Source organism: Cavia porcellus, unplaced genomic scaffold (genome assembly GCF_034190915.1).
Source record: "Cavia porcellus strain 051 isolate PalLab524CR breed Dunkin Hartley unplaced genomic scaffold, mCavPor4.1 scaffold_32, whole genome shotgun sequence".
NCBI classification, from domain to species: domain Eukaryota; kingdom Metazoa; phylum Chordata; class Mammalia; order Rodentia; family Caviidae; genus Cavia; species Cavia porcellus.
The window spans coordinates 16,479,978-16,507,311 of NW_026947515.1; the positions used below are offsets into that span (position 1 = coordinate 16,479,978).

A 27,334-nucleotide genomic window follows, 5' to 3' on the forward strand; every position below is an offset into this window, starting at 1 on the left:
AACAGAGGCCTCAATGAATGGAGCAGAAAGCGAAATGAAGAAGACAAACTAACAACTAATGACAGAAAAAGAGCTCAACAGAAATGAGGCAGAGAAGGTTGGATGGTAGGAACAGCTATTTTGTAGAAAACAAGACATCATAATAGCTAGTGCTGATTTAATATCATCTTGTTTTGAAGTCCCATCAAGCTTTTGTTCTTCTGTCTCCATTGGTCTTAACATGTTGTATCTTATTGGATTTTATTATATGTGATAATATAAACAAAAACTTTTATAGACAAGGAGATTATACAGAAGCCATTGTTCATTTTCTGTTAGTTGATTCTGTAATACTGTAATACTGTCATTCTGTTGAATGGTTTTACATTGTCTTGATATGTTTGATGCTAGAGTACACCAAGTTATACTCAAAGATTTCAAGGAAAGAGACACTATGGTAACTACTTTTATGTCAGGATTATCTTGTGGTGAAACACTATTTTGCTTAAATGGTTATGTTTGACCTGCACTGTTTTTTTTGTTATGCCCTCTTTTATCTCAATCTCTTTTTTTTATTATTTACTTTTTTATTTTTATCTTTTTAATTAAGGGAAAAATAAATTAAAAATAGCAGGATATATTATAGTAACCCACTTTGATTTCCTATTAACGATTTGAAGCCCTGTATTGCTCTCACCATCTTGTTTTGACTGATTTTCCTCTATTCTGTTTTGCTTGATACTACCAAGTTCGAAAGTATAGGCAACAACTGTGAAGACAATAAGATTCATTATGACGCCCATTCTGGTTGACTATTATCTTCTTATGAAGTCCTGTAATGTCTCCAATGATTTGGCTTTATTGGTTTTGTTCTTTACTGTTTTGTTTAATTTTATTATAACTGATGATATAGGCAATTCTTTTTAAGATAGCAAGAAGCATTATGGCAACCACTGTTGATCACCTTGTATTCTGTTTTTACATTATGTATTATGTCCATCCTTTTGATTTGACTCTGTTTTGTTATGTCACATGTGGTTTTACTCTGTTCAAAAAAAAGTAATAAGAACTGTGGGAAAATGTGTAATTGTCATTGTACAAAAGAGAGGAAAAGAAAGTGCTCTAAAGGATATAACTGCATGTATATTTAAATGTATGAAATAGATAACCATATTACTGAGTTTTGTTGGATCATTGAACAGAACTGTTTGCAGTCTCACTGTTTGAAAGTCCACTTTATATGCTTTAATTTTGTAATCTGAACAACTATTTCTAAGATGACAATATTTAATCTATCAACTAGTAATTTCCTACTGTTTATTTTTTCTGAAAGTCTGTATAACTTGTACCGGTTTTTTTTCTCCTTAAATAAAATTTTAAAAAAAGAAATTTAAAAAATGAGATTATTAGGCACTGAGTCTCAACGGAGAGAGAACGGGGTAGGGTCTAAAGAATGCATTTTCAGATCAGGGACAAATGCCACCATGTCAGTAGAAAACCAAGTACTGCTTATTGTAGTAGCTGTTTCAATAAGAGCCAGGGTTATAAAAATCCCTCATCGGGCTGGGGATTTAGCTTAGTGGCATAAATACCTGCCTGGCGAGTGCAAGTTTGTGAGATCAAGCCCCTGTACAAAAAATAAATGTCCCTCATGTAGGGTATAGTGGTGTCTGTAATCTTGGCACTCAGGAAGCTGAGACAAGAGCATCCCTGCAGGTTTGAGGTCAGCCTGAGCTACATAGGGAGCTCATGGCCAGCCTGGGCTATGTAGTGATTCTCTGCCTCAAAAAAACCCCAACCACACAATGACAATGAAAAACCTTTATTTTGAGACAGGTTCCCGCTAAGTTGCTAAATTGCCAAGGTTGTCCTTGAATTTATACCCTCCTGCCTCTGTCTCCTAGAGTGCTGGATTACAGGCGTGAGCCACCATGTCTTTTTTATCTCGATAGATTGATTAGCCCTGATAACAAAACGCTAAACACAACAGACCTGCCCACTGTCCCCTCCTCATGGTCACTGAGGGAAATAGAGGCCCATACTCAGTGGAGGACTTCCTTGCACACACTTAAAAGTTGGGAACAATGTACAGTGGTTTCTACAGTGCACAGCTAATTTGGAATTTTTGCAGTCAGAGCCAGAGCTGTGTTGTACAGATCTGGAATTTTCCATCTGCATCCACCAGTGTATGAAACCAGCACCCAGGGGTGTGTCAGGGGTTTCCTTATAATCCCGGAAAACCAAAAACCCCTAACTGCTCCTCGCCTGTAAACGGGCTTTAGGATTGGAATATTTAACATCTAGTTTTCGTGTGTGGGTGTGCTTGGGTTTTGTTGTTTGTTTGTTTTTTTAAAAACATCTTTATTGAGCCTGGCATGGTGGCACACTCCTGTACTCCCAGCTCTGGGGAGGCTGAGGCAGGTACATCATTGTGGTTTGATGCCCGCCTGAGCTACACTGTGAGTTCAAGATCAGTCTGAACTACATAGTGAGACTCCATCTCCAAACAAATAAACAACAAACGACTTTATTGAGAGTTAATTCACATAATAGTCACCCATTTAAAGCACAGAGTTCAGTGCCTCAGACACATTCACAAAGCTGTTGAGGATCAGCAAATCAGTTCTGGAACACTTACATTATTCCAAAAGAAATTCCATACATGGGGAGAGATTTTGAAGCTCTTAAAAAATGATAATTTTCTATGTATTTTAAAAGAATTACATTCATGGTGGGCCAAAGGTATACAATGTGCACTGCAATATATATATATATATATATATATATATATATATATATATATATTTATTGATGTATTAGTATATGAAGAAGTTGTCTTTCACATCATTTCACTATACTATTATTTATTTTATATACTTTTTTAACATCAATAATATATCTTTATTAGAAATAAGAGCTGAAGTGGGGTGCACTGATACACGCCTATAATCCCAGCACTCTAAGAAGCTGAGGCAAGAGAATCATAAATTGGAGCCCAGCCTCGGTGATTTAGCAAGATTCTGTCTCAATATGAAAAAACATTTTTGAAGGGTGTCGGGATGGAGCCCAATGTGAAGGGTCCCAGGAAAAGGGGGTGGGAAGGAGAGACAGAGAGACAGAGAGAGACAGAGACAAAGAGAATAAACAAGAGTCTCCAGGCCGGGGTTTAGCTCGGGGGCATAAGCGCCTGCCTGGCAAGTGCGAGGTCGCCAGTTCAATCCTGGGAACCAAAACACAAAAACAAGGTGCCTCTAGAGCTTGAAGTTATTTAAGACAAATTGCCATCGGTAAATCTGAAAGAACAATTGCCGTGATTTTCCACGCAACTCTATTATCTTCCATTAGATGGCGCAATTGTCAAATTCTTGTAGTTTGAAGCGTGTTGTTGAGGGCTGCTTTGATTTTTGTTTTTCTTTTGTGTCATTTGAAACCTAAAAAAGAAAAAAAGTCAAAACTTCCTTCGTAAATACTCTATAATTCAGGCCGAAGGGGCAAACTGAACAAGGAACTTATAATTTAGTTCACAGATGAAAAAAACACTGTCAGATGTATGTGCTTTTTTTACTCCTACAAAAAGCCATTCCTACCTCCGCGTGGTGGCACATTCCTGTAGTCCTAGCACTCAGAAGGCTGAGGCAGGAGGATTGCCGTGAGTTAGAGTCAGCCTGAACTACATAATTAGTGAGTTCAAGGCCAGTCTGCACTGTACAGTAAGACGCTGTTTCAAAAAAAACTACTCCTGATATCATGATCCCCTGATGTGAAAAATGCCATCAGCTGCTACTTTGGAATTGTTCATAAATCAGAGTGGGCTGAAGTTCTGCCTTTTCACCATCAGTAACTTCTTCTTCTTCTTCTTCTTCTTCTTCTTCTTCTTCTTCTTCTTCTTCTTCTTCTTCTTCTTCTTCTTCTTCTTCTTCTTCTTCTTTTGTTTTTGATACAGGGTTTTACTATGCAGTTCAGGCTGGCCAGGAGCTCACTTTGTAACCCAGTCTGGTCTCAGATTTGCAAAAATCCTCTTGCTTCAGCCTCCTGAGTGCTGGGATTACAGGCATGCACCAGCACACCCAGTTTTAGTTTTGAACTTTTGATCCTCATACGTGCTGAGGTGACAGGTGTCCTATGCCCAGGTTGCTTGGAGCAGGTTTCATGATTTTATAGTGTAAGTATATTGCATGTGATTTCTCGGTCCACATCTAGAACAGACTTATATTAAAACAACCATTTCAGCCGGGCATGGTAGCTCATGCCTGTAATCCCAGCACTCGGGAGGCTGAGGCAGGAGGATCCTTGTGAGTTTGAGACCAGCCTGGGCTACAAAGTGAGCTCAAGGCCAGCCTGAACTGCATAGCAAGACCCTGTCTCAAAAACAAACAAATAAACAAACAAACAAACAAACATTAAAACGACCATTTCTTGCTCACCTGAAATTCAAATGTAACCTAAAGTCTTGGATTTTTATTTACTAAATCTGGGGATCCTGTGCCCTATAAAGTTACCCACCTGCGCAGCCACCGCCACTGTCCCATCTGAGACGGGTTCACCATCCCAGGTGGTGCCCCTTGTACATTGGCGAGGGATCCCCACTTCCTCCTGAGTGTCAGATGACATCGGTCTGCACCGTGTCTCTATAGATGTAGGAAAGCTGCGTTTTTAAGTAGAGAGAATTGGATGTTACATAATTTAGTTAGGACCTAACTATTTGCATGAAGAGTTTGGTTTCATTTTTTCAAGCAAAACTACAGAGGAACTGGCTGTCCGAGGCTGCGTTTGTCTGTTGTAATCAGAGCGATCTCCTGGTAGCAGGTACGTGGATTATCTAAATCTCTTGGTGTTTGTTTACCACCAGGGCCACCTGGTTGTGGTGAGGCTGCCAGCCGTGGCCTGGCCCTGCAAAGGGGGGCCTCCCCGGCCCAGCCCCGGCGGATCGGGAGGGAAGGGAGAGGAGGGGAGGCACTGGGAGGCGATGTCTAAGCACTTCTCCAGCTGCACTGGAAGAGTCCTGGTCCCTGGCTGCTGGGTCCTGTCCTGGAGTGACTTAACTGGAGGAAATCTTGCAGCGTAAGGCGCTCAATGCTGCACCTGCTGGCTGCAAAATGACCACTGTGGCTTCAGATTCATGCCTTGTACAACACTAAGGCTGAACAACTCACTCTAGGGACCCTGGTGAAAGATGACTCCTGCTTGAGGAAGGCAGTCAGCCTTTTCTAAGTGCTTTATATGTATTAAGACCTATGTATGCCTGCCAGGTGTGGTGGTGGACATCTGTAATCCCAGTACTTGGGAGGCTGAGGCAGGAGGAGCACCACCAGTATGAAGCCAGCTTGGGGTACATAGTGAATTCAAGGCCAGTTTGAACTACAAAGTGAGACCCTTTCTGAAAAAAAAATCTGTCTAATGCTATAAACGCATTATGAGGTACATATTCTTATTCCTTGCATTTTGTCTGTGAGGAAACTCAGGCTCAGGGAGTTTAAGCCTCTCAAGTTCACATAGCTCACCCAGCCCTCAAACCTTTTCTCTTCCCACCTAGAGGAACCTTTTCAGCTAAGCTGCATGGCATGGTGGGCAAGTTCTGTGGATCCCAGAAAGGAAGGCAGTAGAGCTTCCAGGAGGAGGAAGCAGGCAGTGTCCTTGTGGAGTTAGCTGTCCAAAGACGCAGGGAAGAGTGTTCTATGCAGAGGGGAACAGCATGTGCAAAGGTTAGAGGTCTGAGAGCTGTGACAGGTGACATTCCAGAGCGTTAAAAGTAACAAATGAACGAAGTTTTCATGAGGGCAAGTTCGAGAACTGGGCAGACCCTCAGAGGCTTCTTGGAGCCACTCTGGTTATTTGGCAGGTGGCGAGTGGCTGTGGCATGAGTCCCTCCCAACAAGGCCCGTTTCCTGCATTGTCCAGGGGTGCACTGGGATGGACGCAGCATGGCAGGGCCAGAGTGCAAGAGAGCAGAGAGGAGCCACTTGGGGGTCGGGCGGAGTGAGAGGGTGAGTGCTCACGTGTGACAGGGCCGCTCGGGTCCCTGGGCAGCTGGGCGTGCGAAACCTGCAGATCTGAAGGCCTGGCCTGCGGGGGCCCAGCCCCGGCCAGCTCTGGGCCTGGGGATGTGTGTGCTGGAGCCCAGGAAAAGAATATCCTAGTATGCTTCTCTGGCTGCTCAGTCCCTTCCTGGTGATTTATCGCTATGGAAACTGAGCTCTCTTCCTCTCCTGCTGGAGCTGCTGGGGCGCATTGTTGATGCCACAGGCCCACGGGTCACAAGTTCCTTCCTCTTCCTCTGTCCAGCTGCAGAAATGCTACAGTAACCTACGCGCCCAGAACCGCAGCTCACACCTGAAGAGCCCGGGCTTGGGAAAAACAATCGCACTGGATTCCCTGGGGCTCCTGGGCCCTGGGGTCAGCGGAGAGGCTGCACAATGAGTCAGGGAGAACAATGCGGGCCCAGGGCTGGACAGCGCCCCTGCTTTTCCCCTTCCTTCGGGCCCTCTGAGTAGGGGTTTAAAAATGTACCTATGAGAAAAGGACAAATTAAACAAATTATCCACAGGCAGTGGCAGGTAGTGAGTATTGTGTTAGGTGCCAGATAACTGAAACCAAAGTCCCTTTGTGTCCCCTTCCGCTGTGTGCCACCAGCTTGTTCTTGGAGCGGACCCAGGCAGATGGAGGCAGGATGTGAGTAGGAGAGGGGTGCAGAGCAGGAGGGGTCAGTGCATGAGATCCCGACACAGGGGGGTGAGGACACACGGAGGGCCGGACACCTGCCGTAGCACCGGTCCCTGCTGTGTTCACGGGAGATTCAGATGTGGCCAGCCGGAGGCTGGGTCAGAGCTGGCTCTGCCAGGGTTGATGGAACCCTCAGGCCGCTCCTGAGAGGCAGCCAGGCCCTGGGCCCAGCATCCACGTACCAGTGTAGGGTCCTGGGACCCAGGGAAGATGGGAGACCTGGCTAGGATGTCCTGAGGCAGGCCCAGGCCTGGCAGGCCCCACTGGTCATTCCAAGAGTCATGGCCAACCCCAGGGCCTTGGAATCCTCCAGACGTAAGGGATCCCTCTGTAGATTGCACTCTGTGGGGGTCAGGGAAACACCCCCTTTAACAATTTCAGTAGAAGAATTGTGGGTGCAGCTGGCCTTGGCCTCGCTCAGGAAAGCGTTTCAGTCAGGAGCTGGGCATCCTGATGCTTCTAGAAGGATTTTCTGTCTTGGACGCCTGTGAGCTTTCTTAGGTGCAGAATGGTCTTGTTTGCTTTGTGGCTAGGACTTCCCTTGATTTTGAACATGTCTGCTCCTTTCCCGCCCTGGAGAAGGCCTAAGTTCTACACATTCTAAGTAGTGGCATGAACAGTCCTGTTTTGTTTTGTTTTCTTTCTTTCTTTCATGTTTATTTTTTTATTTTGAAAGTAGTAAAATACAACAGAACAAGACAGAATAAAGCCAACTGAGACTGCATAGTGAAACTGGTACAGAACTTCACAGCAGGTTACCAGGATAACAGTAATAAGTATCACAGTATATTTTGTTATCTTTACAATAGTTGTTCTCTCAATCACATATATCAAAATAAAATGAAATACAGAACCTTATAGAACTTATCAAAACAGAACATTGAATAGAGCAGTACCATTAATCAGAATAAAGCAAAACAGTAATAAAAATATTTGCCTTCAAAGAGATGGTAGAAGGAAATCCCCCTTATTTGCTATGGTCAACCTCCCAGGAGATGTTCAGATTTCTGGTTCCCATTTGCTAACGGGGGACAGGGGAAGGGGGGTAGGGGAAGTGGGATGTTTGACTCTAGGCCGTGCACCAGGAGGTTCACTATTGCTTAGCAGGGAGGGGAGCTGCTTGCTTGGTTTCCCAGCGTCCTAAGTTCCAACATGGCGGATCTCAGGAGACACTGACTCAGGGCCGCAGTCTGCCACACTGCAGCTGCTTACCAGGGAGGGGAGCCTTTATTTATTTATTTTTTTAACATCAAGTACATTTATTAGAAAAGAAGACAGAAAATATCCTCATAGGGCCAGAGGTTTAGCTCAGCGGCACAAGTGCCTGCCTGCCAAGAAAATATCCTCATATCTCTCCTTAAGAAATTAAATAAAAGGCAGACTAAAACAAAAAACAAATAGAAGAAAATGAAGATCAAAAAACACAATCCCTTATCAAAATGCCAGCATCATTTCTCATAAAAATTAACATTTTTATTCTTGCATTTTTGTAGAAATACAAAAGACTCAGAAGAGTCTAAACAACTTTGATAAAGGAGCAAAGTTAGAGCTCCAGCCCTCCCCAGTCCCACGATTTGTCACAAAGTTACGTCAGTCGTGACAAAACAGCATTGATATCAAAATAGACAAACCACCACAGTACCAATATAAAGTCCCAAAATAGATACCCACATAACAGACATTTGATTTCTGGCACAGATGCAAAAACAATTAAGTGGAGAAAACATTGTACCCTTAATAAATGTACTGGAACAACTGGATAGCCACATGTGAAAAGCCTAAATCTTTTTTTTTTTTTTTTTGGACTTTTGAGACAGGGCCTCACTGTGTTGTTCAAGCTGGCTTTGAGTTCATTTTGTAGCCCAGGCTGGTCTCGAACTCGCAATGATCCTCCTGCCTCAGCCTCCCAAGTGTTGGGATTACAGGTGTGAGCCACTACGCACAGCTGAAAAGCCTAAATCTTATAGCACATCAAAAATTTCTTAAGACATCCAAAGTCAGCTCAAAATGGCTCACAGTGGGTTAAAGTAAAGGCGGGTGTGGCCTGAGTCATTGCTTTGGCTGAGGTCATTCTCTCTGGGACAAAGACTGGACAAGGTGTAGGAGGAAGGCAGAACCACGGAGGTGTTCAGTGAAGGGAGGCACTGAATTCGCTTCTGAGCAGGCCATGTGGAAGACACAGGAGGCCATTATGCTGCTTCTTTTTTAACTATCTTAAATGTTTTTTATAGACATAGATATGTTTTTTCTTTCAGTTTGTCATAGTAATGAAACAATACAATGTTTACACATGTGTGTCTTATTTCACTAATAGGTATATTGTCAAGGTGCATCCATTTACCTATAAAACTGTCCAGTTTATCATTCTTTATGGCTGAGTAGTATTCCATTGTATAGAAATACCACGTCTTTTTTACCCATTTCTCTGTCTTTCTCTCTGTCTCTCTGTCTCTGTCTCTGTCTCTGTCTCTGTCTCTGTCTCTCTCTCTCTGTCTCTGTCTCTGTCTTTTTGAGACAGGGTTTCACTATGTGGTTCAGGCTGGCTTTAAACTCACTTTGTAGCTCAGGCTGACCTTGAATTCACAGTTTATCCTCCTGCCTCAGTCTCCTGAGTGCTGGGGTTACAGATGTGAGCCACCATGCCCGCCTGCCCCCAGGTCTTTCCCACAGCCCCGCCCCAACCTCTGCACAAATGCCCCTAACAGGTTGGGTATTCTTTTCTGAAATACCTCTAACTAGAGGTATTTTGAGCTCTTTTTGTAGCTTTCTTTCTTTTTTTTTTTTAAATTCAAATACATGCACATATATAGCTGAGACATTTTGGAGATGGAACCCAAGTCTAAACATAAAATTCACTTATTGAATGTGCTTTGTTATGCGTATCTTACAGGTAATTTTGTACAATAGTTTAAATATTTTTGTGCATCAAACAAAGTTTCCTGATGTGAATTTTCCACTGTGGCACAGTGTCTGTACTCCAAAGTTTCTGATTTGTGAGCATTTCAGATTTTGAAGTTTTGAAATACAAATGGTCAACCAGTCATCTGTCCTCCATTCAGTAATGTTGATTCTTTAAAACATGTTTTATAGACAGAACTGTATTTGGAGGGATTGGCTTCTTTAACTCAGTATAATTTCTGGACACTCATCCAAGTTGTGTGTACCCATAGTGCGTTCTTTTCATTACTGAGTAATATTCCACGGTATGGATGTGACATCATTTATCATCCGATAGGATGATAACCGAAGGACAGGAAGGCTGATTCTGGGTCACCAGGAAATCTGGAATTACATAGACAACTGCTGTGAAGATTCATGTGCAGTGTGTGTGTGTGTGTGTGTGTGTGTGTGTGTGTAGCTGTCTCTTGCCCATGTTAGGTTTATTTCTCCAGGCAACTGATCCATTTTCAAACAGTTCTAACGCAGGTCCTTGACATCTTGAGGGACACCCCGAGACCCAGCTTGTTCATCCCATCCTCCCTCAGTATTAGCGATGTTTATACAGGCTCCTGGCTTCGTCCTAAATCATACGAACCTCGTTCTGCCCTGAGGCACCGTTTCCTGTGCATATTCCCATATCCCAACTTAGATGCCTTTTTATTTTTATAATCTATTTTAACTCTGTTTAATCAGGTAACATAGCCGTGAGGGGACAGGAAGCGTTCAGACAGCTGTATGGAACAAAATGAAGGATTACATCCTCGAATAACCTTGGCGAATAAATATTTCATATTCTGTGGATTTAGCCTTTTTTTTCAGATCTTGGCCAGTTCTGTTTTGTTCTCGGCCAAAGATTTTTATACTCATGGGCATTTCAAGATGTCCTGGAATATTTTTCTTCCACCCTCTGTGAGGAGGGAAGGCCCAGGAGCGGTGTCAGGCAGCTGCGTCCGAATGACATCACCACTCAAGGACTTGGGCAAGGGTGCAAACCTCTCGGAGAGCCCCCTTCCCTTGCTAGGAGAAAACAAAGGGGATAATAGTATCTGACTTGGGCTGGGGGTTTAGCTCAGGGGCATAAGTCCCTGCTTGGCAAACGCGAGGTCATGAGTTCGATCCCCAGCACCAAAAAAAAAAAAATAGTATCTGACTCATAAGATTAAGTGAAACTTCTCACGAGAAGCGCCGTGAGCACTCAAAAATCATTAGCTATGGTTACTGAAGGGAAAGCCTCGGGGGAGAGTCTTGGGTTAAAAGGTGATTTTAAGAGTAAAATCATAACTCTTACAACATAAAATGAAGATAGCTGGGGCTGGGGATTTAGCTCAGCGGCATAAGCGCCTGCCTTGCAAGCAGGCAGTCCTGAGTTCGATTCCCAGTACCGATAAAAAGGAAAAAGACCAAAAAAAAAAAAAAAAAATGAAGATAGCTGAAATATTTTACTTTAACTGATCACTTGCTGAGGGAGCCCGGGAGATATAACTGGTTAGAGGAGAAATCAAGGCGCATATCTGAGATTGGAGGTTCACTGATGGAATGTGGGTCCATGGATTGACCACAGGTAAAGGGCATCTGCCATCAGGGATGCTGAAGTGAATTTGTTTAACAGATGCAGAATTCCTCAGTAGCATCAGGGCAGAGATGGGCTGCACCCTCCCGCCTGACGCGATTTGCATTTCCTGAGCATGAATCGTTTGTTTTACTACCGGAACTCTGCAAGCCAGGAAGATAAGAAGTATTTCAAAGACAGTGAAAGGCAGAGCCACCCCAGAGACTCAGATAACCTCAAAGAATGCACCGGGCCATGCCTTGTTTTCATTGAAGATGCCCACGAAACTTCTGGGTCCGCCTCAGAAATTTTCCGTTTTTCTTGATATTTGTTAATTTGAGAAATTAAATTAAAGGTAAATTAAATGACATTTCAAGTTGCCCATACCCTTGCAGAATTTCATTAGATTGAAACTTGCATTGGCCTCATGAGAGGCCATCTGCTGTCAGGGACAAAGATTTGGCTCACATCAAGCCATTCCTCAGTCCTCTCCAAGATGCTAGTGCAGCCAGAGCAGGACTGACTCATGCTAAGGAAGCTGTGCTGTGGGATATTTGTAGCACTCCTTAAAAAGCAAAACTATCAGGGCTGGGGATTTAGCTCAGCAGCATAAGCGCCTGCCTTGCAAGCACGTGGTCGTGAGTTTGATCTCCGGTACCAATAAATAAATAAAACCATCTCCTGGGCCCACTGATACCTGCACATTAGGCTTGCCAGGGAAGGGTGGGGAATTGTTTCTGCTGTGTGCATGCGCGACCCGAGAGCTCCCTGCTCTGAATATCTGGATAACTGTACCCAGCAACTGTGGATTCAGGTTCAAAAGCTAAAAACAATTAAGCAAAGTTGTTAACAGCCTGGCTCAGCCTCGTTTTCCTCCACTCTCCCTTCAACTCCAACTGCAGAGTCTGCACCCTTCATAATTTTTGTTTTCCCCAAGAAGAATTTATTGCACTTTGCAGAGTGTAAACCTGTGACTCATTAGAAAGGGTCTTTAAGGGAACGTTTACAACATAACAAAAAGTTTTTACATGCTGAACAAATCACCTTTCCTAGGAGATTTTAAGGCCTCTGAGGTCTTAGTTTTGAAATTGTCTGCCTTCTTCCTTTCTCCAAAGCTCAGGACATTTTCTGGCTTTCAGGCTGGACCTTGGATGGGGACAAGTTTGTTCCCACAATTCTGCCACCCACCTGCTTGGCCCATAAAACTGGGCAGCAGGATCCCCTGGGGCAGGAGTTACACTTCCTCCCAAAGTAGGGATGGCAGGGTTCGCTCCCCCTGCAGTCGCCCTGGCCTGGATCCTGGTCAAGCCCAGGTGACAGCTGACCATGATAAGCAAAGGACACCTGTTCTGCTGGTCCCTGACAACCAGTAGGCCTGGGGCAGAGCCACGTACACAGTGGCCAAGAACCGGCCTGGTTAGTACCAGTTCAGATATGTGAAGGTGCTTTTCTCTTACATTCCCAGTGCCCTCATGAGAGGTGGGCAGACCAGAGGGATGGCATGAACACCAGCCGCCGGCCAGGGTTCCCATCTGATTCTGTGTTTCCTGCTGCTTCTCCCCCACCCCTCATACTAACCTTTTAAGAGAAGGACGGATTTCTACAGCCCAGAAGCTCCGGGGCTTAGACACAGGGCTTGGAGAAACAACTGCCACCATTTTCTGTGCAACCACCAAGGTTTTGGCCGTTTCAGAGGTGAGGGTTCCTAGGCACTTACATGGGCAAGCATGAGGGCTAGGAAGTCACCCACAAGAGGGGACGAGGTTCCGTTAAAGGTGCTTTTAGACCCGACATGGTGCTTTGTGCCTGTAATCCCGGCACTCTGGGAGCCTGAGGCAGGAGGATTGCAAGTTCCAATTTACCCAGGTGATTGGAAAGTTAGGAAAACCTTGTCTCAAAATAAAAAAATAAAAGCTGGCCATGGTGGCACATGCCTGTAATCCCAGCACACAGCAGGCTGAGGCAGGAAATGTGTAGCAAAATCAAGGTCAACCTGGGTTACATAGTCAAGTCACCCTGAATCTAGCCTGTCTTCTAAAAAACATTATTTTTAAGTAAAAAAAAAATGGACCAGGGGAATATAACTCAGTTGGAAGGTCCTGGGTTCAATTCCCCCTACCCAAAAAGTGTGTGTGTGGGGAGGCTCCTTTAAATTATGTCTTTGAATATAAAAGCAACCCCTGTACACAGGCAGCTTCCTGGAAGAGAGTCTCCAGGACATCTTTTGGCTCCCACCCCTGGGATTAGAGGTTCAAAACTAGGGTCTGGAAGAGGCTTGAGCTCTGCTGCTAATAGTTCAGTTTCAATTTTATCCTGGCTTTAGGTGGCCAGCTAGAGAACCTAATCAGCACTTGTCAGATTGCTTTAGAGTACATTTGCTCAGTGATCAATTTAGAGACAAGTTTATGGATTAAAACTTAGTGATTAGGGGCTGGGGATTTAGCTCAGTGGCATAAGCGCCTGCCTTATAAGTAAGCAGTTGTGAGTTCCATTTAAAGTTCCATAAACACCTGCCTTATAAGTAAGCAGTTGTGAGTTGCCATTTAAAAAAAAAGAAAAAAACCCCATTAACTTAATGATTAGCTGGAAACTGCCTGTACTTTCCTCCAGTGTCACTCTGTACCTAACATTCATTTTTGCCGATCTCTAGATAAACCATGACCACTTTACCCCCAGAAGATGTCACTTTCAGGATAAATTTCCTTTTGAACTTACGATGAAACAGACAGAGTGCCCTCTTGTTTCAGTAAAGTTCATTTCATCCTGATGAAAAAGGAGACGGTAGAGACCAAAAATATTCCAGGACTAATTATTAGTCTGCTGTGGTCATAGCAAGAACAGCCACGCTGGTACTTACGGAGTTTACCAAGGCATCTAACGCATCTCATGAAGATTCCTAGCTTCACTCAGAAGTGTGATATAAAAAGCGTGAAGAAGGCAGGCTCATCCCAGACCCGGGGCACCTCTCCCCTGGCAAGGGCAAGACCGTCCACCAGCTCCAAACTTGCTCTATTGCTTTCCCTAGGCCTGGGGCAGCAAGGCTGAGGTCTGTCCACGAGACCTGACCCTGGGTGGGGACGACACTTGCGGGGAGAAGGCAGCAGCTGGACCTGTGGCTGTTCACAGAGCACTCCAGACGCCCTCCCCTAAAGCCTATGTCCAGCGGAGGCCAGGGGACTGAAAGTCTTTCCGGTCTCCCACAGGGGCGAGGACACACCTTGACCTGGACAGTAACCGCTGTCTGGGGTGCAGGGACAGACAGGCCTCTGGTGCAGGGAAGGCAGCTTTAAAACCCATAGAATCCTAGACCTAGGCAGAGGAAACCGTGGCTGACTGAGCCCCAAGACTGCAGATCTTGGAAAGAAACCACTCGTTCAAAAGACACTCATTCTGGCTTTTGTATTCTGTGTTTTGATTATTTTTCTTCTTTTTCTTATGTTTTCTTTCCTGTGACTGTTCTTTAACATTACTAATTTCAGTTTACTTCTCAGGGCTGGGGATTTAGCTCAGCGGTGTAAGTGCCTGCCTGGCAAATGTGGGGTTGTGAGTTTGATCCCCAGTACCAAAAAAAATAAATAAATAAAAATAAAAACCAAACAAAACAAAAAAGCAATTTACTCCTCAGTACGATCCCCTACTCCGCATTGGTTAATTTCTCAATTTTTGCTTTTTTAAAAAAAAAATTTCTCCAGTCTGCTTTTTCTTTCTTTTCTTTTTTTTTTTTTTTTTTGTCTTTTTCATTTTTACCGGTACCGGGGATCAAACTCACAACTACCTGCTTGCAAGGCAGGCGCTTATGCCGCTGAGCTAAATCCCCAGCCCCTGCTTTTTCTTGTATAACTACTTAACTCCATGAATGTCTACACAGCTAGTTAACTTTATGCTACTGAATACCACTCTACTGTTAGGAGAGGTACAGTTATTCTAGTTAGTAGATATTTACTATTGGTCAATATTAGTTTGTTCTAGTGTTTATACTATAATTCTAGATCTCTTTTCTATAGTTAAGGGTGATACATTGTTTTGCTTTGTTTTGTTTTGAGACAGGGTCTCCCTATGTAATTCAGCCTAACCTTGAACTCATTATGTAGCTGAGGCTGACCTCTACCTCATGGTAATCCTCCTGCTTCAGCCTCCCAAGTGCTGGGATTACAGGTATATGTCACCACACGGAGAAAGGATGATACATCGTTGATTCTTAGGTTTTGTCAATGTTAAGTTTGGATTTGAAATTGTAATTGATGCTGATTTTATTACTTTTTTTTCTTTGGTACTGGGAATCAAACTCATGACCTTGTGCTTGCCAGGCAGGTGCTATGCTGCTGAGCTATATCTCTGGCCCTGATTTTATTTAAACACGGTAACATAGTTGTTGCTATTAATTGGTTCTCTTGGGGTGCCAGTATTTGGGTTTCCCTGGGTTCATTAACAACGTTGACCCATTCCTAGAGAACTGGGTGCTGGGCCTATAGTCTCCCATTCCAAGTAAACAGAAATGGTTGGATCCTGAAACAGAGTCAAAGGCCAACAGCCACATCCAGAGGACACCACTGAAAAGTAGACACCAACTAAAGTGATCTCTGTACTAGAAACTAAGCTTCCTACTATAACCAACCCACAAGCCTCAACGTAAAAACAAACAGAAACATGAGAAGACGAATTAGCAAAATACCTCTAAAAACTCCCAACACCCCTAAAACCGATCCATAGAGCATCAAAGGAAAGGAAGCTAAATTATTCAAAGTTATATCCAGTGAGGTAACAAAACAGATCAAAAAGGCATTCCACAGGCTCACAGAAGATACAAGTAATAAGATATTGAGCCAAATAGAATGACCAGTGAATCTACAGGAGGCACTATTAAAAATGCAGCAGAGCTAAGTGAAATGATACAAAGCATGAATGAGCAGCATAGAAAAGAATTAGAATCCATGAAAGGCTCCAAATAGACATTAGGAGGTTAAAAATTCTATCAAAAGGGTCGGAGATTTAGCTCAGCGGCATAAGCACCTGCCTTGCAAGTGTGCAGTTGTGAGTTCGATCCCTGGTACCAAAAAAAAAAAAAAGTTCTGTCAAAGGTATGGACAAGGGCCAGAAATTTAGCTCAGCGGCTTAAGTGCCTGCTTGTCAAGGGTAAGGTCCTGGGTTTGATCCCTGGTACCAAAAACCAAACAATCTAAAAGTACAGACAACATGCCAGGTGCACTGCATGCCTGTAATAGTAGCACATGGGAGGCTGAGTCAGGATTGCCATGAGTTCACGCTCAGTTGGGCTACATAGGGAGTTTAAGGTCAGCTAAAGGACTACACAGTGAGACTTTGTCAAAAAAAAAGTGCCAGCAACAGAAGTGACTAATTGACCAATGTCAGCAAGGAGTGGCAGATCCAGAAGCCAGGACTATTGTCAGTGATCAGTTAATGAGAGAGATACCGTAAAAACAACAAGACAAAAGAGCATGAAAGCTGGTGTGGTGGTGCACACCTGTAATTCCAGCACTGGGGAAGACATAGCTAGACCTTGTCTCAGAAAACAAATCGAAAAACCAAAAAAATCAACCCACCAAACAAAAACCATGAAAAATGGGTCCAAGAGCTCACAGGTGATACAAAGCAGACTAAACTAATATTAATTAGAACTAGTGGAAAATCAGAAGACAGCATGAATGTAATAGAAACCTATTAACTAAAATAATTGCAGAAAACTTTCCAAGTAAAGGAAAAGAATTTAACATACAGATTAGGGAGGCAGAAACAAAGTTCTCCAGGACACATTATTATCAAAGTCTCAGAAGCCCGACATAAGAAAAGAATCTTTAAAAGCGGTCAGAGAAAAGTAATCACATCTAAAGATAAATACATTAATATTACACCAGATTTCCCAACACAAGCATTAAAGGCCAGAAGAATGGGAAAGTAGAGAATCAACAACAGGCAAACAAGGACTGACAGGAATAGCTCAGTACCTAAGAGTAATACCTCCCAATGTGAATGGTCTCAACTCTCCAATCAAAAAACACAGACTGGCAAAATGGGCCAAGAAACAAAACCAATGGTTTACTATATACAAGAAACACGTTTAAACCAAAAAGAAACTCATACACAAAAATCAAAAATCAAAGTTTGGAAAACAATATAACATACAACAGGAACCTTAAAAAGCAGGTGTAGCTATCCTATATTCAAATAAAATAAAATTTAACCCCAAACTGATCAAAACAAGCAAAGAAAGTCCCTACACATTGGTTAAAGGAACAATCCAATAGGAAGAGATAACACTTATTAACATATATGCACCAAACAACAGCACACCCAACTTCATAAAATAAGTACTAGCTGGATATGGTGACACATGTCTTAACCCCAGCACTTGGGAGGCTGAGCCAGGAGAATAACGTGAATTTGAGGCAAGCCTGTGCTACATAGTGAGTTCAAGGTGAGCCTGAATTACAAAGCAAGACCCTGTCTCAAAAAACAAAAAGAAACTAACGAAAAAAGAAATTAAAGAGTATTTAAAAACCTACCAACTAAGGAAAGCCCAAGTCCAGATAGACTCACTGCTGAATTTTACAAAAACTTCAGGGAAAATCTAACACCAATACCCTCAAGCACTATAACAAAACGGAAAGAGAAGCAGTCCTCCAAAATCAGACCTGCAAACCAGCTTTATTCTGATTCAAAAACCAGACAGAGATTCAACCAAAAAAGAGAGCTACAGACCAATCTCTTTAATGAGTATAGATGGGAAAATTCTCAAAAAGATACTGGCAAACAGAATACAAGTGATCAAAAAGATCATATACTGTGACTAAATAGGTTTTGTCCCAGAGAAGCAAAAATGGTTCAACATCTTCAAATCAATAAATGTAATATAGACATAAACAGAAACAAGGACAAAAATCACACGATCCAGTTCAAGGCCCATGTGGAATATACAGCAAAACCTTGTCTCAAAAAACAAAAATAAAGGAACAGCCCCCTCAGTCCCCCCAAACCCTCAGCACTCAAGAGACCAAGGCAGGAGGATTGCTGTGAGTTTGAGGCCAGCTTGGGGTACACAAGCAGGTTCAAGACCAGCCTGTGATACAGAGTGAAACCTTGTCTCAAAAAACCAAAACGTGGGTTGAGGATGTAGCTTAGTGGTAGAATGCTTGCCCAGCAGCACAAGGCCTTGATTACCACAAAAAAAAAAAAAAAAAACAAAAAAAACAAAAAAAACCAAAGCACAACAGAACAAAATCCCTCCCCGGCAAGCGCAGGGTTATGAGTTTGATCCCCGGTACTAAAAAAAAAAAAAACAAAAAAACCCCAAAAACCAAAAAACAACTTGACCATTTCAATAGATGTACAGAAATGCTTTGACAGGGCCAGAGGTTTAGCTCAGTGACACAAGCGCCTGCCTTGCAAGTGTGAGGTCATGAATTTGATCCCTGGTACCAAAAAAAAAAAAAAAAAAAAAAAAAAAAAGCTTTGACAAAATCCAACTTTATTTAATGATAAAAATACACTGAAAAGGGGCTGGGGATTTAGCTCAGCGGCATAAGCGCCTGCCTTGCAAGCAGGCAGTCGTGAGTTCAATCCCTGGTACTGATAAAAAGGAAAAAGACAAAAAAAAAAAAAATACACTCGAAAGGCTATGTATAGAAAGGACTTATCTCAATCTGACAAAAAGCCATTTATGACAAATCTACTACCATCATATTAAATGGAGAAAAACTGAAACTTTCCTTTTAAAAATCAGGAACAAGATGAAGATGTCCACCATCACCACTACTAGTTGACTTAGTACTCAAATCATTAGCAATAACAATTTGAAAAGAAAAACTAACGGAGTAAGTATAAGAAAGGAAGAAGTGAAATTATCATTATTTGCAGATGACACGATCCTCTACATAAAGACCCCCCACAAATCCATCAATTCTCTTAAAATTAATAATCTAATTCAGTCATGTGTGGTAGCACCTGCTTGTAATCCCAGCACTCAGGAGGCTGAGGCAGGAAGATTGCTCTGAGGTCAGAGCTATCCTGGGCTATGTAATGAGTTTCTGGCCAACCTGAACTCAGGTTCAGCGAGACCCTTGTCTGAAAAACAAAACAAAACCCAAATTCGGTAATGTTGCAGAATACATAATCAACACACAAAATTCAGTAGCATTCTTGTACACTAATAATGAACCCACTGAGTCAGAAATTAGGAAAAAATATCATTCACAGTAACACCAAGAAAATTAAATATTTAGGAGTTAACCTAACCAAGGAAAGGAAAGACCTCTACAATGGAAACCACGGCACTCTGAAAAAGGAAATCAAAGATGACATAGGAAAATGGAAAAAAAAAAAAAAAAAACCCTTTCCTGGATAGGAAGAACCAATATAGTCAAAATGGTCATATTTCCAAAACAGATTTTTTTTTTTTTTGTACTGGAAATTGCCCACTTACCGGGCAGGTGCTAAAGCTACTGAGCTAAATCCCCAGCCCTGACATACAGATTTAACACAATACCAATAAAAATACCAATAGTTCACAGAACTGGAGAAAACAATCCTAAAGTTTATCTGAACCAGGAAAGATCCAGAATAGCAAAAGCAATCCTGGGTAAAAAGATCAAAGCAGGAAGCATCACAATCCTGGATTAGAAGTTATATTACCAGCCTATAGTGATTAAAAAAACAAAAATAAAACCAAAAACCAGCATGGCATTGCAACAAAAACAGACCTGAGGGTCAATGGAACAGAACAGAGTATGCATGCACTGTAGCAAACAGAGCTTCTTTAATCAGTGGTGTTGGAAAAATTGGCTGTGCACATGTAAAAAAAATGAATCTAGACCCCTGAGGACTAAACTAAAATTAAAAAGAATCAAAGAACTAAATGTTAAAGCAGAAACACTTAAACTGATGGAAAATAAAATAAAATAGGTAAAACTCAAGTTTTGCACAAGAAGTAACATTAAGAATCAACAAGTGGGGTCATATCAAATTAAAAAGCAAAACAACCAACAGAGTGGAAAGAAAATCTACAGAATGAGAAAAAGAATTTGCCCGCTATTCCTCAAACAGTGGATCAGTATCTAGAATATATAAAGAACACAGCAAAAGTAGATTCCTCCAAATAAAAGACCCAATCAAAACTGGATATGGTGGCACATGCTTGTAATTCCAGCATTTGGGAGGCTGAGGCATGAAGATCTTTGCAAATTCTAGACCAGCATGGGCTACAACGTGAGTTCCAGGCCAGTCTGAACCGAGATCCTGTCTCAAAAAAAAAAAAAAAAAAAAAAAATCCAATCAAAAAATATCAAGTGACATGAACAGATACTTCTGGGAAGAAGTACAAATGGCCAGTAATACAGGAAGAAATGATTAACATTGCTGGCCACTAGACAAATGCAAATTTAAACCACACTGAGATTCCATCTTACCCTAGAGAGAATGACCATCATCATGAGATCAGATAATAAGTGCTGGTAGGGGAGGCTTCTAGATTGTTGTGGAAATGTAAACTAGTACAACCACTGTGGAAATCAGTATGGAGATCACAAAACAATAAAACTAGCAATTCCATGAACCCAGCTGTTCTCCTTTTATGTGTCTTCCCAAAATTGTTAAAGGCATGATATTACAGTGATACATCCATACCCATGTTTATAGCAGCGTAATTCCTAATTGCTAAATCTTAGAAATGGCCTGTGTGTATCAACAGATGAATACATAGAGAAATGTGGTAATAACTGAGCGTGGTGGTTCATCCCTGTAATCTGAGCCCTCAAGAAGCTCACAGAAACAAAAAGAAAACATGGTGTTTACACACAATGCAGTTTTACTTTGCCATAAAGAGGCTGGGGATTTAGCTCAGTGCATAAGTGCCTGCCTGGCAAGCACAAGGTTGTGACTTTGATCCCTGGTTAAAAAAAAAAAAATACTTTGCCGTAAAGAAAGGTACACTTGAGTCATTTGCAAGAAAACAGATGCATTTTGAAACCATAATGTTAAGTGAAATAAATCAGACATACAAGCTTAATCTTACACAGTTTTTCTTAGGTGAAAATCTCCCCCAAAACAAAGACCAAAGCAAAAGATAGATAACAGGAAGTAGGAAGGCAGGTCTTTCTCAAAGGTTCAAGAGATGGAGAGAAGTGGGAAGGAGGGCGTGGGAAGGGCATAAAATAAAGAATTAAAATGTGCCGTGTAAAAGCACCAACTCCACCCAAGGACTGTAAACCTTATGTACTGCAAACATGTACTAATAAACATTATGATCAAAATAGAATAAGGGGATTTGTAGACGGTTGCACTTTTTTTTTTGTCTTTTTGAGACGAGGTCTCACTATGCAGTTCAGGCTGGCCTTGAGCTCACTTTGTAGCCCAGGCTGGTCTCGAACTCACAACGATCCTCCTGCCTCAGCCTCCAGAGTGCTGGGATTACAGGCATGAGCCACCATGCCCGGCTAATAGTTGTGCTTATTTATTTATGTATTTATTATCTTTTTTAAGACAGAGTGTCACTGTGCAGTTAACGCTGGCCTTGGGCTCGCTCGGTGGCCCAGGTTGGGCTTCAATTTGCACGGCTCTTCCTGCCTCAGCCTCCAGAGTGCTGGGGTATAGGAGCACCCCACCAGGCCTGGCTGATAGTTGTGTTTATAGGTAAATACGATGTTGGGAGATGGAGTCTGGTAGGAGGACTTGGGCCCCTGCGGCGTGGCCTGGGGGGCTGGATCCCCCTCTCCTGTATTTCCTTCATGCTCTCTGCTTTCTTTCTACCAAGCCACGAGCAGCTCTCTTCCACCTGCCCCTCCGCCATGCTACCACGCCCTGGAGCAGCCGAGCATGGATCAAAACATGAGCCACAGTCAACTTCTCCTTCCTTGAGTAGTGGGTGTTGGGTGTTTTGTCTCAGCAACAAGGGAAGTAACTAAGGCACTTGCTATTTTGGGATATTGTTTATTCGGTGCAGATATTCTTGAGAACTACAAGTGAAAAAGGAGGTACAGAAAAACTGGGTTAGTCCAAAGTCCCAGAGAACGGTCCTGAGCCCTGTATTTTTACTAGGAATCTATTGGGCAACCCCCTCTGACCCCTTCTTAGCTTCTTACACAGAAGCTTTCTTTTTCTCAATAATCTCCCCTCGTCCCCAAAAAAGCAGTCTACTGCCCAAACTTTAGCACGCATACACGAATTCCTAGAAGAATCTGGAGAGTACTTGATTGCATTCTTCACGACCTTATCAATACGGAAGTTGTCCTCTGAAATCCTGAGTAGATTAAGTTCCCACTAATGCAAACTGTGACACTCATAGATTTTATGCAGTTCTGAGTAGAAACATTGCTCTTTTTATACCAGTTTGGGGGTTCCTTAAAGATACAGTCCTGTGGGTGGACATCAGTATTCATGTTGGAGACGTGATGACACTCAGAGAAAGTCACCTCTCACACAGAGGTTTTCTGTTCTTACCTCTAGCAGGCGAAGACTCTGCAGAATAACCTGTGAAAAGGTCGGCCTCCTCTGCAGGCCCAGGAAGGGAGCACAGGCATTTGTCTCTCTGTCCCTGTGCCCAGCAGGTACCTCCAGGAGATGGAGATGCCTACTTCCCTCCTAGCTGCTTCCTCCCTGGGGTCTTCACAGAGGACACAGTCCTCTCTAGGGGTCATTTCTCAGGGCTGTCTTGGAGAGCAGCACTTCAGCTCCCTCTGATCACCAGCTGTGGTTTATGTCATTTCTCCTGTGTCACCTCCAGTCACCTGACTTGAAAGAAAAAAGATTGGGAAACAGATTGCTTTAGCACCCAGAAGATCTGGTGTTTGTGTGCGGGGCATCTATGCCAGCGACAGGCTGCTTCCCAGGAGGAGTCCTGGGGTAGTGGTCAGACAAACGCAGATCCTGTGTCCACAGGATTTCTGTGTCCCACATTTCCTCCTGTCCCATGGAAGGTGTGGCACATAGGTGTATTTAACAGGTGACGGCGTTATCTAAAATTTGAATATACCTGCTAGCAGTTATTTTTATTTGCTGGATCTGGTGGCCCGTGTGCCCTCTTTCCACTCATCTGTTCCTTATCTTGTCCAAAGTCATATTCATATTCAGTTCCTTAATTCATGCAGATGAAATCTTAGGGTCTGTTTTTCACAAACTGTGAAGAATTTCAAGATGACCACAACAGGCCACTAAACTGGGCCCGGAGGCTTCTGAGTACAAGGTCCTGTGTGACGGCAAACCCTGGTCTCAGGATTCACGCGAGTCGGCCAGGTCCTAGGTGTGGGTCTTCTGCCCAGCAACATGCCCGGCTAGGTCTGAGTCCTCTGAGGAAGCCAGACAGACACAGGCAGGCAGCTGTGACCCTGAGCACTGAGTCGATGCTTTACCACGTGGCCCACAGGCTCCCCGTCTGAAACACGGATCATGATCCTCCTTTTGGGAAGCTGATCATGGTCCCCAAAATATGAGGTCCTAACCCTTGGAACCCATGGATACCATCCTATGTGGCATCTTAGTCTATCTGGACTATTAAACCGAATGCTATAGACTAAGTGGGTTAGAAACCACAAAAATGTATTTTTCACAATGTGGGAGCTGAAATTCAAGATCAAAGCACTATGAAAGGTAATTTAATTTAATTTTTTGTCTTTTTGAAACACAGTTTCATTATGTAGTTCAGGCTGGCCATGCGCGTACTTTGTAGTCCAAAGTGGTCTCGACTTTGCAATGATCCTCCTGCCTCAGCCTCCCAAGTGCTGGGATTACAGGTGTGTGCAACCACACCTGGCTCAGCAAAAGTAATTTTAAAAGACACTAGCAGAGTTAGTATCTGGCAATGTTACTGAAGTCCTAGGCCAGACGTCCAATTCTAGGGGGAGAGGCTCTCAAAAAATCAGATCCGATCTCTCTCTCTCTGAAGAAATCAAACAAAAATTAACATTGAAAGGCAAGAAAGGCTCTTGAACAATTACAGCTATAGTAGCCCTGTCTTTGGGGATACTGATGTAAACTCCCATATTGTATAGGCAAGGGTACCAGAAGTATGCGTCAGTCAGTGAGTGATTGGGATCAGGTGGTGGTCCATGCGATCACTGTTGTGGTTTGGATTTGTTTGTTTTTGTTTTTTTGTCTTTTTGAGACAGAGTCTCACTGTGCAGTTCAGGCTGGCCTTGAGCTCACTTTGTAGCTCAGGCTGGTCTGGAACTCACAAGGATCCTCCTGCCTCAGCCTCCTGAGTGCTGGGATTACAGGTGTGTGCCACCACGCCTGGCCTAAATTAGCAGTGTTTTTCAGAAGTGGGAGTTTTAGAAGGTAACAGGGCTCTGATTTCATTGATGCACAGGAAATTCAGGAGGTAGTTAAAAAGAATGAGTCTCGGGCTATGCCTTGGGGGACCGTATCTTGTCCCCAACTGCTTTTCCCTGGGCTTTTTTCTTTCTGCTTCCTGGTTGCTAGGCGGTGAGCATTCTCAGCCACATGACTCTACTGCCATGATAATCCATCTCATCTGAAACCCAAACGGTGAAACCATTTGTCCTCAGACCGAAACCTCTGAGACCATCAGTCAGAATAAATATTTCTGCACACCTGTAACCTCAGCACTGGGATCCTAAGGCAGTAGGAGTGCCGTGAGTTCAAGGCCAACCTAGGTACATGGTGAGTTAAAAAGTAGCCTGAACTGCATAGCAAGACCCTGTCTCAACACTCATTCCAAATAAGTCATTCCTCCTTTTAAGTTTATCTCAGGTACTGTGTCACAGTAATGCAAAGCTGACTATCACGGTCACAATCTCAGGCTTAGTCCGTGGGACGTGCTCCCAGCAGGGTATGAAAGTTGCACTTGCCTGGGGGGGGGGTTGTCCTCCATAAAATATTTATGGCCAGGCATGATGTCACATGCCTGTAATCCCAGTACTCTGGGAGGCTGGGGCAGGAGGGTTGGAAATTTGAGCCCAACCTGAACAAGTTGGTTAGTCTCAAAATAAATTCTAAAATGAGGATGGGATGTTGATGAAAGATATTTATGGATTCAACTGTTTTCTATAACATAAGGCCACTCCCAAGTAGAATGACTCAGAACAAAGGAGATGGGTGCAAAATGGAGACAGACATAGTGGTTTTGTTGCTAGTTTTCATGATACAAGAGATTGAACCCAAGGCATTCTTTTTAAAAAGGAGAAGTTTGGGGGGCTGGGGGTTTAGCTCAGCGGCATAAGCGCCTGCCTTGAAAGCAGGCAGTCATGAGTTCGATCCCTGGTACCGATAAAAAGGAAAAAGACAAAAAAAAAAAAAAAGGAGAAGTTTGGTTGGACTCCCTGTTTTGGGGTCCCAAGGCAAAAGCACTGTGAGAGGGCATGGCAGAAGAGAGCTTCTCTCATCACAGCAGCCAGCAAGCAGAAGGAGAAGCAGGAAGCCAGGGAGGGAGATCCACCCTCCAAAGTCAGGGACCCCCATCTTCCAGCGGAGCCTGCCTCCTCACAGCACAGTTAGCTGTGAGCTCACCAGCAGTCAGGGTAGCTCCTCCTGAAGCCAACCACCTTCCCAAAGCAGCTCTGCACACATGAGAATACGGGTGACTTTCTGGTTAAACACCAGCCTCTGGTGGGTTCCTCTCCATCTCATTATGCAAACTCTATTCAATCCAACCTGGGCCAAAGTCTTGCAGGCCCAGGGCTGCTGAAAAGTCCCAGTCTGAAGCATCCTCTGAGCAAATCCTTAGCTGTGAGCACCTCATGGCAACCAGGAAACAGCTCCAGACCTTTTTAAATTGGGTTTTAAAAGTTTATATATTAGCCAAGTGTGGTGCACCCCTGTAATCCTAGCACTTGGGAGGCCGAGGCAGGAGAATCATTTTGAGTTCAAGGCCAACCTGGGCTGCGTAATGAGTCCAAGGCCACCTTAAACTACATGACATGACCCTGACTCAAAAAAAACATAACAAAACAAATATTTATTTATTTATTTATTGAAACAGGGTCTCACTATGCAGTTCAGGTTAGTTTTGAAGTAACTGTGTAGCCCAGCCTGGCCCTTAACTCACAGCAACCCTCCTGCCCCAGGTCCCCTGGTACTACAGTTCTAGGCATGCACCAACATACCCAGCTTTACTTTTCATTTTGAAACAGAGTCTTATTACTCACTAACTTGAAAGAAACACTTAAAATGTCTTAATATAGTCTTATTGAAGCCAATGTAGTCTGTAATTTTTCTTTTCTACAATGATAAGAATCTCTCTGGCCACATATAAAACACCCTATCTCCGGGCAGGAGTCTCCCGCAGGATGGAGCAGTGTGGAACACTCTGCAGTGTCCTGTGGCCTCCTGTGGCCCAGCTGACCACTTCATGCTGGAAGTTGACAGGTTAGCTCTCAAAGCAAAGGCTCTATGCCTGTCTCCATGAGCTTGCTTGAGCTTCTTCTGGCAGTGGAGCTGGTAAAAGCAGCCGCTCAGACGGGGCAGGCTCGGCCCAAACCAAAGCAATAGCTGCCATGATTGCTATTGTTGTGTTAGCGGATACTGAGCTCTTATTGTTCTAAAAGGAAAGGGAGCCTGGTAAGGTGGTCTCAACTGTAATCCCAGAAATGTGGACGACTGAGCCGCAGGATTGCAAGCTGAAGGCCATCTTGGGCAATATAGTGAAAGCCCTGTTTTAAAATTTAAAAAAGTAAAAATCAAAAGGATAGGGAACAGGTGTGGTGGTGCATGGTTGTAATCCCTGTACTTGGGAGGCTGAGGCAGGCAGATGGTAGTGAGTTTAAAACCAACCTAGGTTACAGAGTGAGTTCTAGGCTGGCTTGAACTACATAGTGAGACCCTGTTTTGGAAGAAAAAAAAAGTGGATTGGGGATGTAGTTCAAGATCAATCTCTAGTTTCTGCTGGGGGAGAGATAGGGAAAGAAAGAGAAGGAGAGAAGGGAAGGGAAGGGAGAAAAGGAAAAACCATGATGGAAACATCATTGAAAAAGCTTTTGACAGGCAATCAAGAAGCAAGACTCATAAACCACGGTGCCGCTGTGGAAGGTGAGCCTTGGTCACCTCTGCCCTCTGTGTGCATCTGGAATAGATCGTACATTGTGCTCAGATGTTCAAGATGCTCATCCAGAGGCCAGCAGGTTCTTTCCTATGAACTTTTTTTCTTTTTTTTAACCAAGCACAGGCCTTCTGTTCTGTATCTTC

General features: G+C 43.3%; 1 protein-coding gene across 1 annotated transcript in view; it reads left to right on the plus strand.

Annotated features, from left to right (window-relative positions):
* Window positions 1-4,637: 4,637 nt before the first annotated feature.
* Window positions 4,638-27,334, plus strand: part of Pecam1 (platelet and endothelial cell adhesion molecule 1) — a 76,890-nt gene continuing 54,193 nt past the window's right edge. Inside the window, exon 1 of the mRNA XM_013148386.3 lies at window positions 4,638-4,785. The gene's annotated coding sequence lies outside the window, so the exon portion shown is untranslated. The remainder of the gene's footprint in view (window positions 4,786-27,334) is intronic.